Source organism: Monodon monoceros, unplaced genomic scaffold (genome assembly GCF_005190385.1).
Source record: "Monodon monoceros isolate NGI ecotype Baffin Bay Population unplaced genomic scaffold, NGI_Narwhal_1 Super_Scaffold_16, whole genome shotgun sequence".
NCBI lineage: Eukaryota > Metazoa > Chordata > Mammalia > Artiodactyla > Monodontidae > Monodon > Monodon monoceros.
In genome coordinates, this window is record NW_021703772.1 from 43,985,615 (window position 1) to 44,005,707 (window position 20,093).

General features: G+C 40.3%; 1 protein-coding gene across 1 annotated transcript in view; it reads right to left on the reverse strand.

The window, feature by feature from the left end:
* The window catches only part of CUNH2orf88 (chromosome unknown C2orf88 homolog), a 29,126-nt gene extending 12,865 nt beyond the window's left edge, over positions 1–16,261 (reverse strand). The window contains exon 1 of the mRNA XM_029224524.1: positions 16,095–16,261. The gene's annotated coding sequence lies outside the window, so the exon portion shown is untranslated. The remainder of the gene's footprint in view (positions 1–16,094) is intronic.
* Between the last annotated feature and the right edge of the window lie 3,832 nt (positions 16,262–20,093).

The window sequence follows — 20,093 nt, forward strand, 5'->3', positions numbered from 1 at the left end:
TATGATAGGAACTAGGCAACAATGTTTATTCTCACAATTTCTATTTCACAATTTTTATTTAATATTGTACTAGAGGGAAGAAAGAAATACAAAGTATAAAGGTCGTCAGAAAAAAAAAACTGCCTTTACTTGCAGATGACAAGACTGTATATGTAAAAAATCCTAAGGATTATATATGAAAAAATTACTAGAACTAATAAATAATTTTAGCAAGGTCTCATGATACAAAATTAATATATAAAAATCAACTGTACTTCTGTATACTTAGTAACTGAAAGATGAAATTAGTGCCATTTGCAATAGTATAAAAAATATGAACACTTAGGGATACATTTAATAAAATGTATGAAAGAAAACTACATTGTATGTTGTATATGCAGTATGTAAATAATACAAATTGTTACTGAGAAAAAGTAAAGAAACTAAATAAACAGATAGTGTTCATGATCTCGAAGATAATACTGTTAAGATGTCAATTCTCCCCCAATTTTTATATATATTATATAAGCATATGTGTGTGTATATATATATGAGCACAATTCCAGGAGGCTTTTTTGTAGACATTGACAAACTGATTCTAAAATTCCATTCAAAATCCCAGCAGGATTTGTTATAGATATAAACATGCTGATTCTAAACTATATATGGAAATGTAAAGAAATCAGAATAGCCAAAACAATTTTGAGAAAGATCAGAGTTGGAAGACTCACATTACCCACTTTTAAGAATGATTAAAAGCTACACTAACCAAGACAGTGCTATATTGGTGAAAGGCCAGACACACAAATCTATGGAATATGAGAGTCCAGAAACAGACCCACAAAAATATGGTCAATTGATTTTTTTTTTTTTTTTTTTTTTTGTGGTACGTGGGCCTCTCACTGTTGTGGCCTCTCCCGTTGCGGAGCACAGGCTCCGGACGCGCAGGCTCAGCGGCCATGGCTCACAGGCCCAGCCGCTCCGCAGCATGTGGGATCTTCCTGGACCATGGCACGAACCCGTGTCCCCTGCATCAGCAGGCAGACTCTCAACCACTGCACCACCAGGGAAGCCCGGTCAATTGATTTTTGACAAATGTGCAAAAATAATTCAATGCAAAAGTAATTTTTTCAACAAATGGAACTAGAACAACTGGACAGCCACATGCCCCCCCCCCAAAAAACAAGATCTATACCTTACCCTTTATACAAAAAATTAACTCAAAAGGAGTCATAGATCTAAACGTAAAATATAAGACTTTTACAAGACGTTACAGAAAATATTCATGATATTGGGTTTGGCAAAGAGTTTCTAGATACGCCACCAAAAGCATAAACCATAAAAAAAAAATTGATACCCCTGACTAAATCAAAATTGAGAACTTTTGCTCTGAGAAGAACACAGTTAAGGAAATAAAAAGATGAGCCTCAGATGGGGAGAAAAATATTTGCAAATCATTTGCCCAAAAAATGACTTCAATCTAGAATAAATAACTATCAAAAGTCAACAGTGAGAAAGCAACCCAATTTTTAAAATGGGCAAAAGATTTGTACAGACTTTTCACCCAAGACATCATCTATGGATGGCAAGTAAGTACATGAAAAGATGCTCAACATACTGGCCTTAGAAAAATGCAAAGTAAAACCATGATATGGTACATCTGTACATCTATTAAAATGGGTAAAATTAAAAAAAATATAATACCAAGTGCTGGTAAGTATGCAGAGCAACTGGAACTTTCTTTCATACATTGCTAGTGGGAATGCAAAATGAGCCTCTCTGGAAAACAGCTTAGCATTTTCTTATAAAGTTGGAACATCCACTTACCATATAATCCAACCCACCTAGGTATTTAGAGAAATGAAATTTGTGTTTACATAAAAAGCTTTATGCAGATATTTATCACAGTTTTATTCATAATTGCCAAAAGCTGAAAGCAACAAAGATACTGATACCAACATCGATGACTCTTGAAGGTGTTATGACGATTGAAAGATGCCAGTCTTAAAACTCTTTCATGTTGCATGATTCTATGTATTGCATAATGCATGATTCTGGAAAAGGCAAAACTATAGGGACAGATAACATGTGGCTTTTAAGGGTTAGGGTAAGAGGAGAATGTGACTACAAAGAGGCAGCAAAAGGGAATTTTTTTGGGTGGTAGAACCATTATATATCCTGATTGTCATAGTGGCTATACAAATCTATACATATATCAAAACTCATAGAATTAGTCACCAAAATAAAGTCAGTTTTACTGTATGTAAATTAAAAATTAAAAAGGTATTTTCAAAACAACAATACCAGGACTTCCCTGGTGGCACAGTGGTTAAGAATCCACCTGCCAATGCAGGGGACACGGGTTCAATCCCTGGTCTGGGAAGATCCCACATGCCACGGAGCAACTAAGCCCGTGCTCCACAACTACTGAGCCTGCGCTCTAGAGCAGCGGTCCTCAACCTTTTTGGCACCAGGGACCAGTTTGGTGGAAGGCAATTTTTCCATGGACAGGGCGGAGGGAGAAGGTTCAGGCGGTAATGTGAGCCCTGGGGAGCGATGGCGAGCGGCAGATGAAGCTTTGCTCGCTTGCCTGCCGCTCACCTTCTGCTGTGCGGCCCGGGGGTTGGGGACCCCTGTTCTAGAGCCTGCAAGTCACAACGACTGAGCCTGTGTACTGCAACTACTGAGCCTACGCACCACAACTACTGAAGCCCATGTGCTCTAGGGCCCGCATGCCACAACTACTGAGCCCACATGCTGCAACTACTGAAGCCCACGCGCCTAGAGCCTGTGCTCCGCAACAAGAGAAGCCACTGCAATGAGAAGCCCACGCATCGCAACGAAAAGTAGCCCCTGCTTGCTGCAACTAGAGAAAGCCTGCGCACAGCAACGAAGACCCAACACAGCCAAAAAACAAAACAAAACACAGCAATACCATTATACACTCATTAGGACTGCTAAAATTAAAAAGCCCAACAATGCCTAGTGTTGGCGAGGATGTGGAATGCATATATTGCTGGTGTGAGTGGAAAACAGTACAACCACTTTAAAGAACTGAACCCACCATTTTATTTCTAGGTATTTATTTAAGACAAATGCAAACATGTCTGCAAAAAACTGGTATACCAATGTCCAGAGCAGCTTTACTCCCAACAGCCAAAGCTGGAAACAACTCAAATGTCTATCAATAGGTGAATGGATAAGCAAATGGGGGATATATCCATAAAAGTGAGCATGGAGCTCCCATTCCTAATTCAGTGTTCTTCTGGGAATAACAGTTGCTCTAATAATACTTTATCTGATCATGGCTTATAGTATTTAAGTGTTAAACATCCTCCCTCTCTTGAATTTATAGAGCCTCCCTCCCCACTTCTAGTTTTGATGTTAATTCTGGCAAACAAAGACCAGTGTAGCTTCTTCCCAGGGTCTCTTGTTACTCTCTGCTCATTGTCCCAGTCCTTGACCTGGTCTCCATCAGCAGGCACATTATGGCTTGGAGCTTCCCAGGCTCCCAGAGACCACTACCTAGGACTAGCTGTAAACTCTGGCCTTCAGGTCCTATCTTGGATAAAACAACACTGATACATTCATGCCATTATGTAATCAACTGGTCCAGTAACTGTCTAATGGAATCACTCATCAACACATACTTAGAAAAGATGCAGTTTCCCTGACAGAACAGCATTGGTAACTCCATATTTTTGTTAATCAGATTTTAATTCTGTGATTTCTGTTCTACAGAAGCCTCTTGAGATTTATCATGAGTAAGGAAGAGTGATCCTGAAAGGAAAGTCAGAGACAAAAACAAACAAAAAGTTTATGCTACTACTGTTCATGGTAGCAGCTATTCAAACACTTGACAGACATCTTAAAAGGCAATGACAGGGCGTTCCCTGGTGGCCTAGTGTTTAGGATTCAGCGCTTTCACTGCTGTGGCCTAGGTTCAGTCCCTGGTTGGGAAACTGAGATCCTGCCAGCCGTGTGGCATGGCCATAAATAAGTAAGGAAATAATAAATAAATAAATAAAATTATAGATGTGAACTAATAAAGAAATGTGAATAAAATGACCTTTAAAAAAAAGGCAATGATAATCCCAACCTGTATAGCACTGAAGAATAAGCTTTGTATAATTTCATTATCCCCTAATAAGATAGTTGATTCATAATGAAGAAATAAAGTTTCAACAATGTTAGCTAGCAATGCAAGTCAGTAGTTGAGCAGATTATATAATTGGTTTTCTTAGGACAGCATGTGGGATGACCTCTTCTAAGTTAATTTTTAGACTGTACTATTTGTCAGTCAGGTTGGAAAGTTACCATGGCTATCAGTTGAAGGTATGACACATTTAATGCTGGATATTAGCCAAAAAAAGTACTTTGGCTCTCTTGTCAATGTAACTCGCTGATACAGAAGTATAAAATATTTTTAAACACACTTTTGAAAAATACTGAAAATCAATTTCTTTTATACTATAGTTTAAAATCTTAAGATACATAAAGAGCTGTCAGTGAGAACGTTCCTTAACCATCTAGCCAGTATTTATTGAGTTTCTACTATGTGTTCAGCACCAATATCCATCAGTATAAGTGCTTTCAAAATTTCTTTAACAAAATAAAATCAATGGGAGATAAAGTGAGAATGAGATGACAACTTATTCAGGCTATAATTAGTGCAGATGCCCAGAAAGGATCCTTAGTTTTACCCTTGTCCTAATATGTGAAGTGGCCATTTGTTCATGCCACTGCCAGCAAAAATAAAATATAAAGATGCCTTTTCTCCCATCACTCCCTCCCCCGAATCCCAACACACATACATATATACATACACATCAGAGTCATACGTAAAGAAAAGACAGCCCCATTTACTTGGTTCCCTCAATGTTACTTTGAAGTCTCAAATCACTGAGTATATAAAGTGTGTCAGGCCATAGCCCTGGCACTTCCCTCAGGAATGGGTCTTGCCACTACAGGGTCTTCTATTAGATCTTTCAAACAGAAGATGCAGTTTACTGCAGTCCATAGTTCATCTTGGAGCTGTGGACCACCGTCCTGCATACAGTGTCATCAGATTGAGCCTGGTTTGTAAGCTCCCTGGGAATATGCCAGGGAAGGTGCCACAAAAAAAGCCAAAACTTGAATATGAGTGGGGGCCAGACCATACAGTTCTAGCAAAAAAAAGTAACTTCCAAAATATGCTCTGGAAATGAACAGGCTGCTAAATCCCTGAAAGTCTTCCTTAAATATTAGATTAACAGAAATGCTTATTACTGTTGTTCTACTTCAGATCATCTTCTAAGCCTTTAAACAGGTTTTAAGACATTTTATATCTCAAGTTATACCTTAAAATGGGCCCTAGCCCTGAATTAATGCAAATATCTATATAATATCGATAAAAACCACATTATAGTCTTTAAAAGCATAATGAATATACTGTCTTTCAAATTTCAATGTAGGTGCAATTAATTAAAATGCGAATTCATTAAAAAATATAACTGAGTTCATTTAAAAACAATAACGGGGCTTCCCTGGTGGTGCAGTGGTTGAGAGTCTGCCTGCCGATGCAGGGGACATGGGTTCGTGCCCCGGTCAGGGAAGATCCCACATGCCGCGGAGCGGCTGGGCCCGTGAGCCATGGCCGCTGAGCCTGCGCGTCCGGAGCTTGTGCTCCGCAACGGGAGAGGCCACAACAGTGAGAGGCCCGCGTACCGCAAAAAAAAAATAATAAAAAAAAAATAAAAACAATAACAAAGTTCCTAACAGAAGCTTTGTCATTATTTGTTCTCTAATATTGGATACTAAGAGTATATTTTCCTTCTTGTAGGGGTCCATGAAAATCGGACAGTAAACAGAGGACTTTGTACTGGTAATACTGACAGTCACTGACCTAGACTATAAATTCATAACAGGATCAAATGACACCAGTTAAACTGGCAAACAGAAATGAACTCAAATTTAATACTCACAAAAAAGTAAAAGCTAGAAAATACAGCAAATGTGATTTTGGTCCGTCTGAAGGTCACCTCAGGGGCACTACTGTACAGTCTTTGGAAACTTAGTAGCTGCTTTCGTCCTCAGGCACACAGAACACATGCTGTGTGCAGCTGCTCAACACCAGGGCAGTCACAGGAGGCTCTTCATGAAGTCACATTTGGGGCCAAATTTTCTCAATGGAGAGGCAGAGAAAATAACATTGATAAATGAAAGGACGATATAAGAGATTCTAATAAACCTGAGCAGAGCTGTGTGGTATGACTTCATCCGTAAACTGGGAATCTACCTCAGACGTTCATCATAAAAATTGTGAGCTTCTACACGTGAAGCATCTAGAACCGCCTTGGAACATGGAAGGTGTTCAAGTGTTCAGTAAGTATTATTTCCTTTCCTTCTCTCTCTTAGATTGTCCCCTAAACCTACTAACATCAAGTTATTATTTTAAGTGCTTTAGTTATTATGTTTTAGGATTATAATTAAGGAAAGAGAATTATAACCTAAGAATGCTGACGGTCATTTGGGAATTAAAGAGTTAGAATTGGGCGCCAGATCTAAGTCAGGGGTCAGTGCTTCATCTCATTTACCAGGTCCTCCGGGTAGAGAAGGGAAACAAACAGGCTTAACTCTGGGTACAAGTCTGGCTTCACCTGACCACTCCTATTTATGACTACAGATATTGAATTCAGTCTGCAGTAATTCCTCCAGCCCTGTAATCTAAATACTTGCAGGAAATGAAAAGTAGCTTCTGACGAACTAGTTGTAGAAAACCTGATCTAGATCACCACTGAGACTGTAAAACATTTAAACATTATATTCTGTACTAATTTCTCAGTCATGCCATGTCCTAACTAAATGACACAACTGTACTCATGACACATGAATTAAGCTCTGTAAAATTCTGAAGGCAGTTCCTTACGCAACTGTTGTTAAATGGAGGTGAGGGGTGGAGGGAACAGGGTAACGGGGTCAGAATATTGCCTTTAGTTTGTTACAACTGGACTGTTCTTTAGATCCTGTAGCTGAAACTAGGTTATCTGAGCCCAAATCAGAACATGAAACTAATAAAACATAAAAATGAATGCTCAGTCCTCAATTCATTATAATTTGAAAATCATGATCCACTCATCCTTATATACTAAGCCAATTACTCCATAAACTCCTACATCACATTTGTAAAATGCTTTCTCTTTCAAAAGGGCTTTCTTATTTTTCCCCTCCTTATTCACACAGATATCTTCTCTTTAAAAACTGACCCACTCTTAAGTGTCTATCTCAAGTACACTTCTGTGTAAAGGCGTTCCCACTACCTAATATTACTCTGTCCCTCTCTTGGGTTTCCATAACATATTTATCTCCATCACTGTACTTTTCTCATTCTGCTTGTTTACAAGTCTGTGCCTAGACTCTCAAAGGCAGGAATATGGCCATACCACTTAAACTCTTTCTGAAAGAAGATGGGTAATAAGTAATTGTTTATATTTGTATCTCACTTCTATATGCCTAGCATAATAAAGGGCCTCAGTAAATGTTAACTGATTTAAATAATTTAAGTCTAGATATTTTAAATAAAATTCCAGTCCTCTTAGAAAGAGAGCAACACAGTGTGTACAGCCCTAAGTTACAAATGATAACCAAGTGTCTGGGGCTTTTCAGAGTAAATTATCCATCTACCTCTGTTTCTGTTGAGCATATCTCGTTCGCATTTTCCCTTTTCCTGTTTCCCTGGTGTCTTATAATTAATTTATACAACAGAAAGGAATTATTTTTCCTCATTTTACAAAATACATTGATGTATAACTCTATATGTAAACAGGTTAAATATCCTGCCTGGGGAAGCATGTGACCTTGATGACATTGTATGAGAGGCCAAATGCACTGCCTGTTCTAAAATCCATATCTTTTGATTCTAGTTTCAGGGATCTTGCTGCTGTATCACAGTGCCTTCCTTTCACATTTCATGACATGTGCTAATTCAAGTAAACTGCCTAATTATGGAACAATTTATCTTACAAACCCATTCTTCAAAAAAATTGTCTTAAAGTGGACGTGGTGCAATGGACACTCAAATACAGATGTTAGTAGTGCAAATTGGTTCAACAGTAGCATAACAATTTATGTTAAAAGCCCTAACCCAAATATCGCACTTTGAGAAATCTATCCTAAAGAAACGATCAGAGTTGTAGACAAATATTTATACATAAAAATTTTCATGAAAGCCCTTTTATAATAAGAAAAGTTGAAAATAACCTAAATGTCCAACAAGAAGAGGTTTGTTATCATATGTCTATATCCTGGAATATTATGGAACTATTAATAACTACAGCAGATAGTCTCTAAAACGGCCTTCAACAATCCCTGCCTGCTGGAATTCCCATGCCTTGTTTAATCCCCTCCCCTTAAATACAGGACTGATGACTCACTTCTACCAAGAATATAGCAAATGCCATGGGATGTCACTTCCAAGACTGGGTTTCAAAGAAACCATGACTTCTGTCTTGCATTCATTCTCTCACTGTAATGGAAGCCAACTGCTGTGTTGTGAGCAGCCCTACAGAGAGGCCCATAAAGCAAGAAATTGAAGGAAATCTCTCTACGGCAGTGTGCAAGGAAGGGACTGTCCCTCAGTTAAGCCTTCAGATAAAGACTATAGCCCCAACTGACAAAATGATTGTGAAAGACTTTGAAGCAGAGGTACTCAGTTAAGCCGTACCCAGATTCCTGATCCACAGGAACTGTGAAATAATTTTATGTTATTTTAAGTAATTAAGTTTTTGTTTTTGTTTTTTTTTTTTTTTTGCGATACGCGGGCCTCTCACTGTTGTGGCCTCTCCCATTGCGGAGCACAGGCTCCGGACGCACGGACTCAGCGGCCATGGCTCACGGGCCCAGCCGCTCCGCGGCATGTGGGATCTTCCCGGACCGGGGCACGAACCCGTGTCCCCTGCATTGGCAGGCGGACTCTCAACCACTGCACCACCAGGGAAACCCAGTAATTAAGTTTTAGGGTAGTTCATGATACAAAAATAAATAATAACTTTAAAAAATATTTAGTAACATGAGGAAATGTTCACATGTTAACTTTTAAAATTACTGGTCAAATGGTTTATTTATCCATAGCAAAACAATTTAAAAGCTCAGCCTGTTAATAACGAAAATATTGTTTAAAAACAGACTGTGTACTCACTATTTGTTATTCGAACTAATAATTTCCTACAACATTTCCATTCATTGAAAATATTTTCAAGACTGTTATAAGCCTGCCTTGTAATATCATACAATTTTAAGTGTAATTATCATTAGCTAAAGAAATGACACCAAACATTGACGATATTACAATCTGCCTCCTAAAATACAGTAGAAAAGTTTACAAAGATTAGATTCTTCCAAGTCTTCAGAATTTATAGTTAATTTTTAAAAGCATAAGACTATAATATACATGTATGATTCTAATTTTTAAAATATATATGGTTGAAAAAGAATAGAAAACAGGAAGACATCAACAGTGTTTCTCTTTGGATGGTGGGATTATAGCTAATTTAAATTTTTCTTTATCCTCTTCTCTGTTTCCCAATTTTTTTCAAACGCATATATTATTTTTTATCATCAGAAATAGCTTTTACAAAAAAGTCAAACTAATAATTTGATATAATACATTTTACTGCTTCACACCAAGATTTAATGCTAATAAGAGACTCAACCATTTTGCAAAGAGACAGGATAGCACTGGACCCATAACAAGATCTAGGCGATAGCACTCAATTAGCAAGTAAAAAGTCAATAAAACTATAGTATATCTAATTCTTTTTTTTAAAGAAGAAGGCTTCATGCTGAGTCAGATGGGAGTTAAATTAATGTAGGATTCAGAAGCAAGAACAAGTTTGTGAGGGGATATGATAGATGTGCTCCATACCACTGGTTCCTGAAGGTCAGTGTTTACAAATAAATTAGAATATTAAAAAGCTGAGCAACTCTTGTATCTCCCATAAACTCAGTATTTATCATCTGTGATCTACCTAAACATGCTTGAACCTTACATTCTAGCCCATATCAACTTTGGGGGCCGTGTTTTTCTATATACAGTATAAAGTATGCTTTTTATTAAAGCTATATGTACGGGAAGAAGGGAAAAGTTGTTTCAGATGTTAGGATTTGGTAAGCAAAATTATTTTTTGTCAAGCCATTTCTCATTTCTCTGAGTGCAGACAGGTCATTCATCCAAGATCCTGACAAGGTTCTTTTAAAAAATGACACCTTGTTATTACAAAATACCAAACTTAAAAGGCTCCACTAAACAAAATGACTTCATACTCGAAATCAACGCATAAAATCTTTTCCTCATAGAGTTTTCTTTGAACTTCACTGGGCTCAAGGAGAGAAATTTATCATGTACAGCAAACTTGTGTCATTTTGAGCTCAGAAAAGTCAGAAAAACCAACAGATTCTACCCAGAGTTCTTCACATAACTTTTGTCTAAAAAAGGGTAGAGGAATTTAATTGGCTATGTGACCACAGGAGTTTTTCTTTGCTTCTTTGAGACTCTGCTTCCTCATCTCTAAACTGAGGGTAATAATGCCTGCCCCAAATTCCTCTGAATAGTGATAAAGGAAAAACATAAAGCACCATAGAAAAGCAGCAGCTATTCTGCTACTATTATTACTAAACTGATAATGAGGTAAGAGGAAGGATGAAAACACTGTGCAAAGGAAGGAAAAGATGACATTTGAGTAGATTATTTTGGGTAATTCACACTCCCTGGTTCTGAACTGTTCTTCCAATCCCCTCCACAAAAGTCCACCCACAAGAAACACATCAGATAACCCTATCTCAAAACTTCCCTTAAAGGTGGAAACCATATACTCCAAAACAATCCTAAAAAATGTAGATCCTTGTGGAATTACATTTCAGTATGAATGCATATCCCATTCCACTGGAATGGATGATGTATCTGTCAGTCTCTCTCACAAGCCCATGAATTCACGGAGGGTAGACACTTTGCCTCACTCGAAGCCTGAACTTTAATAAGTAGTTTCTAATTCGAGGTTGGTCCAAAATACCTAAATCTTGCTCATTTTAATTGATCAAACAATCTTAACTGACATTTTTCTGAGCCACTAAATTTTATTTATCTCAATCGTCATTAGGGAATTTGAGAGGGATCACAGTTTGTCACGACAATGCATAAGCCTTGTTTTGAGCCAAAGGCAATTAGCTCTCTGCCCTCCACCTTTTTTGTCCAAAAGCAGGGCAAAAGATCCCTTTGTAAATGTGTCTCCGTCTCCTATACCAAGAAGAGAACCACTCTGGAGACAATTCTTATCTGCAAAACAAACCACCCTTATTTATCATACATTTCCTAGCCACCCTCTCAGAACTCACTGTCATGCCAGAAGCCCGCCTTTCCTTAGTCTAGCCCCTTTCCACACTGTATCACCCTTTGTTAAGATGATACAGAAGTCCGCAATTCTAACCATTTCCTTGAATCGCATTTCTTTGTGAACTCCCATGCATACATAGGTAATTAATTTTTTTCTCCTGTTAATCTATTATCAGTTTGATCTTCAGGCCCAGCCAATGACCCTAAGAGAGGAGAGGAAGATGATTTTTTTCCTTCCCTACATATTCAAGATTAGTCTTTACGTTATGTAGTGGAACCACCTCAAATATTTTAGAACAATTAGGAGGCATAAATATTAAAAGTGTTAAGTGCTATACATCAAATTAAATTCCAGGCAGTAGTGCACGTAATTTTGAATGCTTAAAAGAACCATTATTCTTATAATGGAGACATGGAAAAACATGGTATCCAAACCCACTTGGACTCTGGGTCAAAGGAGCAAGAATTTTGAAAGTTTTGCTATTTAAATTTTGGTAATTTTTTCGTGATACATATACCACACTCCTAAGGAGTCATTATAGAGTTCCTGCTCTCTGTAGCTGATGGTATAATATTTCAGGCTGGAGGAGGTAAGGTGGGGCAGAGGTACATTTAATTTAAACAAAAAAGAGATATATGTACACATATTGCTGATTCACTTTGCTGTACAGTAGAAACTAACACAACATTGTAAAGCAACTACACTCCAATAAAAATTTTAAAAAATTAAAAAATAAAAAAAAAGTAAATAAGAAACCACCCCCCAATTTTTTTTAAAAAAAGCCTTTCTACCTATTGGATATAATTTCTCACTAATCCAAGGAAACTTCCTCCCCCCCTCAAGCTATTATCCTTACCACACACACCCATGCTCATTTTCTCCTTCTGGCCTTCCCTTAGGTTGAAAAATACCACCTGCCCCATATCTCCACCCAGTACCCTTTCCCCTCTTCCCTGCGTAAACCAAATCTGTGCCATCTTCAAGGCTAGGGGAATCCCCGTCTCCTTCAGGCAGACTTCCTGAAATTCCTCAAACCTTTATCCAGAATTCTTCTTGAACTCCTGTCCAGCCTATTTAATTTATAAGTGCTGCCTCCCCAAATGAGATTAAAGATTCCTCAAGGGCAGTAGCCATTTCTCCTTTTGCTATTTTGCACAGCAGAGGCACTTAATGAATGCTAATTAAAGTCCGGCTATTTATCAAATACCCACGTGCTTCAAAGTGTGTTAGATGCTGGGGATAAAACAGTGAACTATACGTAGTTCTCCCTCTTTCAGGGCACTTACAACAAGCAAAAGCCACAAAGTCCCAGTAGTATTAGGGCCAGTGTTTCGTTTAGCCAGTGTAATGTTCCAACTGCTCTGAATTAGAATAGTTCTAAGCTGGGCATTCACTCTCCAGTTCACAGGACTCTGTACACTCCCTTGTGTCTGGCACCCATACAGCTTCACTAATTTATGTTATCTTCAGCCCCTTGTGAAACATCCTTTATTTCACAACTCTTAATTTATAAGGAATAAATTAATTCTTAAAGTACAGACTCTTCCTATATCAGATACTGACTAGTTATTTATTACTCCCCAAACTTTCAACATTAGAATGCCATTCTATTCATATCACTCTTACTATGGAAAACAGGCTCCAGTTAAAAAAAAAAATTCCAAATCCAAGGCAGATGGTATATTAATTAGAGAAAGAAAACAGAACTGCTCAGCAACTGTTTTGCTTTCTTAAAAGCAAATGATCTTTAAGCTGGAAAGGACAGAAGAAACCTCTTTAAGAGAGAACCAAGGTACAAGCAGAAGTCACTTTAAAAGAATTCACGTCTTCAAAATCTGGTGAATTATATTCCAGGGAGAATTGGCAGATGTAAGCACAGAAATATTCTGACAACCTCAGAAAAACATGGAGAAGGAGGGAAGTCTCAAGAGGCTAGAGACTCAAATACACTTTTTCTCCCTAATTTTTTAAAAATTCAAAACTGAAGGAAAAAAATAGAATTCCTAGGCATTACAAACCAGTTAATTTGATACCAATCTGGCAAAATTCAAGATTTAATCAGAAAACGGGGAATATTTAGGGGGAAAAATACTGGGGATTTCAAGGAACTAGGGGTTTACTAAGAATCAGTAATTTTTAAACTAACATCATTTACTTTTGTGGTAGACCAGAGAATATTCAAGATCTTTAATTTAAGCAAAGCATTTGATTAAAATTATTCCCATAATGTCCTTATGAAGAAGACTGACCTATGGGCTAGAACAGTTTAATCTGAAGGACAGTGCTAGCTGAGTTCAGCTGATTAATTAATTTGTCTCAGCAATGTCTACTGAGGGCCAAATAGATTCCCAACCAGTACTATACTTGGCATTTTCAGTACATTACTTTGAACTCTAACAATTAACTGAAAGGCGGATGTTCCTAACCTCATTTTACTGATATGGAAAAGAAGTTTCTCAAGGTCACAAAGCTAGTAGCCAGGCTCCAAAAGTCCAGGACTTTCTATGTGCCACGGGCTTCTAGATGTGCCACCATGGCAAAAAGACCTGTCCCATGTATTACCAATGACTCGAATGTCTGGTGAACAAACTCACCACATGTGCAGGTGACACAAAATCAGAAGGCAGAGTTAACATGATGAATGCCATAATCAAGATTAAAACACATCTAACAAACTGGAAACTGGAGAGAGGCTTAAAGTAATACAAGACAAGAAAAAAAATGTTCATATTCAAGAAATTTTTAACTGCATAATTAAAGAATGAATAAAGCCTACCTTGACAGCAAAGTGTGTGTGGGGTCGTGGTGGTGAGTATTTTAGTCAACTTTGGTGTATTTACTACAAAAGCCAATTAAAAATTAGATGATTTTCGATAGCTAGTGGGAAGCAGCCACGTAGCACAGGGAGATCAGCTCGGTGCTTTGTGACCACTTAGAGGGGTGTGATAGGGAGGGTGGGGGGGGAGGGAGACACAAGAGGGAGGGGATATGGAGATATATGTATACGTATAGCTGATTCACTTTGTTATAAAGCAAAAACTAACATAACACTGTAGAGCAATTATACTCCAATAAAGATGTTAAATTAATTAAACCAAAAAAAAAGTAAGAACATCAAAAAGAAATTACATGATTTTGTTTGAAGATAGGAATTCATTGCACTCTGCATTGTTCAGACTAGATTGAATTAATGCATTCAATTTTGGGCTAAGGATCTTTAGCACAGAGAAAGGTCTTAGGTAAGGAAGGAAACATTAAAGTGAATATTATTTGGTGAAGATAACTAACATTTACTGACTTCCGGGCAATTATGCTAAGTATTAGGAACATTATCTCATTTGATTCTCACAACAACCCTACAGGTAGATGGAGTATATCATTATTCCCATTTTACAGATAAGGAAGCCAAAGCTCAGGGATCTGAAAGGCTGTCAAGTAAAGGAGACGAAAGTCTTACTCTGTACCACCTAGACTTTTCATTTCTTAACAGTTTTTTGGTCATAGACTCTTTCAGATGGATGAAAGTTTTAGATCTTCTCTGCTGAAAGATTCTACATATAATTTCACGAGTTGGAGGGCTATTGGCAAAAGTAGGATTAATGAGAAACAGGTCCAAGGAAGCAGTTGTCAGTTCAGTGTAAACAAGGCCTTGCTAACAATAGCAGAAAGGAGGGATACCTCACAATGCAGGGAGCTCCCTGTCACTGAAAGTGCTCCCTCAAAGTGTGGCTGGTCTGTTGGGAGTGCAACAGAGGGAATGTTAAAATGGATTGGAGGTTTGTCTGTGATTTTAAAGTACCCTGTTGTTATAAGATTGTGGGCCTAGTAAGTAATTTTTGTTTGATGGCAAAACAAAGAAGTTAAAAACTGAAGTTACTGTTTTAACAGACCATTCTGCTGAATACATCAGGCAGAATACCTAAATGTTAATGTTATTTCCCATCTATATATATGGTACCTATATCAGGTACTTGAAAACAGCCTCATCCAAAAATTAAAGGTATATTCAACTGTTGATCTTGATGTGATTTATACTTTGTCATAATCAAAGTAGACTCCTTATTCCTCTGAATTCTTAACTAAAATGTTCCCTAAGATAAATACCATAAATACCAGATCCTAAAACGATGGGGTCCTTTGATGAGAACGTTTACTAGTTTACAATTTTTGTTAACCTAATTCCATAAAGGATGGGGAGGGGGCAGACGGGAAACATAAGAGAAACAAACTCCGATTGTTCTGCTCTGCTTCTCAGATCCCTTCGCTAACAGCTGAAGGATCTTACCGTCAACTCTGCTTTATTTCCCATGTGCATCATAATTCACCTCGAGATTCAGGCTCCCACCGCTCAAAAAGGAGCTCACACTTTGCTCCTGACATGCCATTCAGAGCACAAGCTTGACAACTTGGCGTACAAATTAAGTGTTCATAGGCAAATCTTCTACCTGAAAATCTTTATTCTTCAGGCAGAAAGGATCGGGTGGAAGGTGAAACTGCCAACTCATAAAGCAAAACCTTGAATTTGAGGGCTCAGAACAAGGTGGAAGGAGCGGGGGCTAAGTTCTTTAATTAGGAGCCGAGCCGGAGGCACTGAGGCTCTAGCCGAGGCAGCTGGCCGAGAAAGGTCCGGTTTAATCAAAGCCTCCTGTAACTCACAGGTTTCTGCCACTGAAAATCAAAAAAGGCAAAACTGACGAGCAGAGACCTACGGACACACACAGGTCGCCCACCTCCCAGGTGTTCACTTACTCTACACGTCTGCGGGCAGCTGCGCGCCCCTCGGGCGTCTGGACGGCGGCGGGGACCGAGCAGGCATCCGGCGCTCCTGCAGCTCCGGGGCCGGCGCTGCCCCGCAGTGGGTCGGCGTCTGGGCGGGCGGCGAGCTGAGGCCCGGGCCAGAGCGGAGTGCGGTCCAGCTGCAAGGGCAGCGCCGCCGCCTTCTCACCAGCGGCCGGCTCAGTCAAGTGGCAGCATTTGGAGGACGGGGTGTCCTTCGGTCGCGCTCCGGGCTCCTCCTCCCGCCGCCGCGCCCGCCGCGCGCTCCTGGCGGGTTCGCGCCCCGCACCCGGGCGACCGGCCCCGCAGGTGGCGGCCGAGGGCGTTCGGCTCCAGGGCGCGTCCTCCGCGGGCCGCACTCGAGTAACGGGCGGCGGGAGCAGCCACGGTCACGTCCGCAAGCGCCGGTCCGGGGCAGGGGCGGAGCTGGCCCGTGAAGCTGTTGGGTCGGGCCACCGCCCTCACGGCCACCCTAAATACACTACCCAGACTGCGGTCATTCCCCAGCCCGGCAGGAATTAGACCGCCAAATTTCGAAGAAAACAAAAGCGAGCAAGTCACTTCACTTCCCTGGCCCCTGACGGAGCCCCCTGGGCTGCCAACCGTCCTGGGCTCTGCCCAGGTGAGAGGAGGTGCTGGTGTCTGGGCGGAGGCCTGCCGTGGGGTGAACCGGTGCTCGCGGCCCCCGCGCGGAGCCCATGTGCAGGTGAACTCGCGGCAGCCTCACCGAGGCCTTCCCATCTAGGGGTTCCGGCGCCCGGGTCCACGCTTAGCAGCCAAACCCGCTTTGACCTAAAACTCCACGCGGTTCAGGCGTAGGTCAGGGACTCTTCCCTTCCTAAACTAGCTTGCACCCTGAGTATGCAGAGCAAAAGCGCTTGATGTAATTTTAAAAGGACACATTCATCTGGTACTTCTCTATCCAGAAATACTGAAGAACATTTTCCAAGCATGTTTCTCCTTAAAACACCACTAACAAAACATCCTTTTCTCGCTTTTTTTTTTTTGGCACTGAAGTCTCTATCTCAAAACATGGCCATTATTCAGTTGTGTTTCCTTTCGCATTCCACGTGATGCCTGTATCTTTCCAGCATGATTCCTAGCAATAGTAAAAGCCCCAAGAGAACTACAAAAGAACCATTATTTTAGTTGTGTTCTACAATGGATTAATCATGCAAAATTCACGCTTGAAGAGACGGTGGTGATAACTTCACCTGACTCCTTTACATTACAAGTGAGGACACTGAAGCCCAGAGTCCAGTGGCAAAACTAAATGTGAAAAAGAAAGACTGGAACCTCCACAGCTCACAGTCTGTAGACTAACATGAGGGTTAGCTCTCTAAAGGTGTAACACAGTAAAGAATATGCTTAGATTGCAGAGGGATTGAGAAGCATAAATTATACAAAATCTAGTTCAGATATTTTTAGACTTTAAATGAATCAAACATTCCTATTTATTACTATGCTTAAATTAACTAAGGCAACTTTTATGTACAGACAGTAGCTCAGAAATGTAATTTTGCTTCATGATAATATTAATGGATTGGAGTAGGCACACTCTGACAATCATAGAATGTGAATATACTTATATTAACTGTTTTGTCTGATCATTATCAATTTCTAATGTACTCCAGTTGACTATACTAAGATAAACAAGTATTTAGTTCTATATATTTCAGGCATATCATGCTAAATAATTATGATCAAATGCAAGGTTCCACCTTTAGGCCTAATTCTTCACTGAAGGTGTCACTGCTTTCCCTCTCCCTTCGCACTTTAAGCTTTTACCAACCTAGTACTGCAATGATCCATAAGAGACCTCTGGGTTCCACACTGAGAGATCAGTATCAGTCTATGACGTGCTCAAGGTGAGAAAAGAGAAACTTAAAAATCTGTACTTTTACTTCCCAGTTATCAGAGCAGTAAAGGGCGAAGAATGAGTCTCTGGCGTCCACCAGAAAAGAAAGACCTTTTGAACACGTACATTCCTGTGTCTCACACAGTTCAGAGATAGGCTGTATCATCTTTACCAAGTATTAGTTCCCCGCGTCGGCCAGACTCAGGCCAGGCCCTTCCTCCACCATCCCGGGTCTGGCCAAGACGGAGAAAAACCCAGGAGCAGCCCTCTCCTCTCTCTGCGAGTCTTCCCGGGCCGGTACCTCACAAGGACCCCGGGTCTGGGGCGGTGCTCAAAGGCTGCGCCGCGAAAGGCAAGGCTACGCAGGGGCTCCTGGGCGGCTGGGTGGGCTTACCAGGCACTTCGGATGAACTTGGCCACAGAAGATGCTTCTCCAAGCTCCTCCGAGAGACGGCCTGCTTCCAGCCTTAGGACATCAAAAGGTGACCGGGTCCTTGGCCTCTCCTCAGGACCCTATGCCGTACTTCCGGTCAAGATGGTACCGCCTGTTAAGCCCCGAGGGAAGATGCCTCGGGTAAACGTGGCGCCCTCTGCTGCCGGAGCCCAAAATGCTGGCTTTCCTCTCAGGCACCCAGCCAGGAGCTGGGAGTCAGGGCCCCATCGTTTCTGCCCTCCTATTATCCTCTCACCCTGGCTGCAGCAAGAGCGGAGGAGGTGGGTACCCAGAGCTCCTCAAACCGATGGTGGCAGAGACCGACTGTAGGGTTTTGAAAGTGTGCGGAATACTTTTAAAAAGCTGGAGAGTAAAGTGAGAGAGAGCGGGAAGGACCCTGAAGAGGGCCTAATTCGAACGTGGTTAAGGTGAGGGTGCCTGCGCGATAGCAGTGTTTAACGTATTTTCTTTTTACCAGAAGAGCATGGAAAATAAAAAACATAAAACCAGTGATGAGAAAATACTAGAATTTGAACACAAGTGATCTGACACCACAGCCCATGCTGTTGACAGGGACGAGGTATACTGAGCTAGATTGAGGACTGCATGCCAATAGTAAACCTGCAATTAATAGGATTAAATCCAGGCGCCCCCCGCCCCATACACTTTCCCTCCTAAAGAAATCCCATTTCCACTCCCAGCGCCCTAAAACTTCCACTTCCACTCCAGACAGGTCAGAGAGAGGGAGGTAGCTGACCCTCTCCACTGGTTTTTCTACTTAAACACTGAGAACCTCAAACTTCCATTTCTGCTTCAAGAGGACCAGTCAAAGCATACACCTCTGGGAGAAGCATGGAGGGCATGCCAGCCAGGTGGAGGGAACCTCCTCTTGAAAAGAACTCTAAGTAGTGAAATGATGAGACTCCGTCAGAAGGGATCTGGGCCCTGGGACTCACCTCTCTGCCACTAGGGCTCTTCCTAGCATATCAGTCAAATGCCATCTGTTTTCTGATAGTGAAGTGATGAGGACAGGATAGGTGGATGGAAGAATCTGGGAGTGTTCACGCAGAGGCAAGAGCACGCAGAGGCAAGAGCATGTAAGAGAGTTATGAAAGTCACAGAAAAAATTTATAAAGAATAGAAAAACAACTGAGGAGATAGAAAAAATATATCATTATGATATACCATTATGGGGTATGAACCCTGATAGAATAGCACATGGGTATGATCTATGAGAAAACTCATTTTAACATTTTGACTTTCATAATGATAAGGCTCTGTTATGATAAAGAAATTAATAATTTTGTTTTCCACATATAAAATTTGAAATTCTACCTCCTCTTTTCTCATACAGTGGTCTACCACTATTAGTGACAGTTTTAGGTGGTTGTGAGTGGAAATGGGATTTCTTTTCAAGGGGAAGCATATAGGGTGGTTTGATTTAATTCTACTAATTGCAACTTTACTATTTGGTAATTCAGCTCAATATTTCTCTCCTGTCTACTGTAGGAAAAAAAACAAAACAAAACACTTTTAGTGTTTACTGGGAAGCAGAGCTATTTCCTACATATATTTTTCACTGATCCAGGTTTTATGTGCTATTTTTTATATGTTCGGGCTAAAATGGTTTCTCCAAAACAGTGAACTTATCTTGTATGTGCTAAGATTTTATCTAGATTAT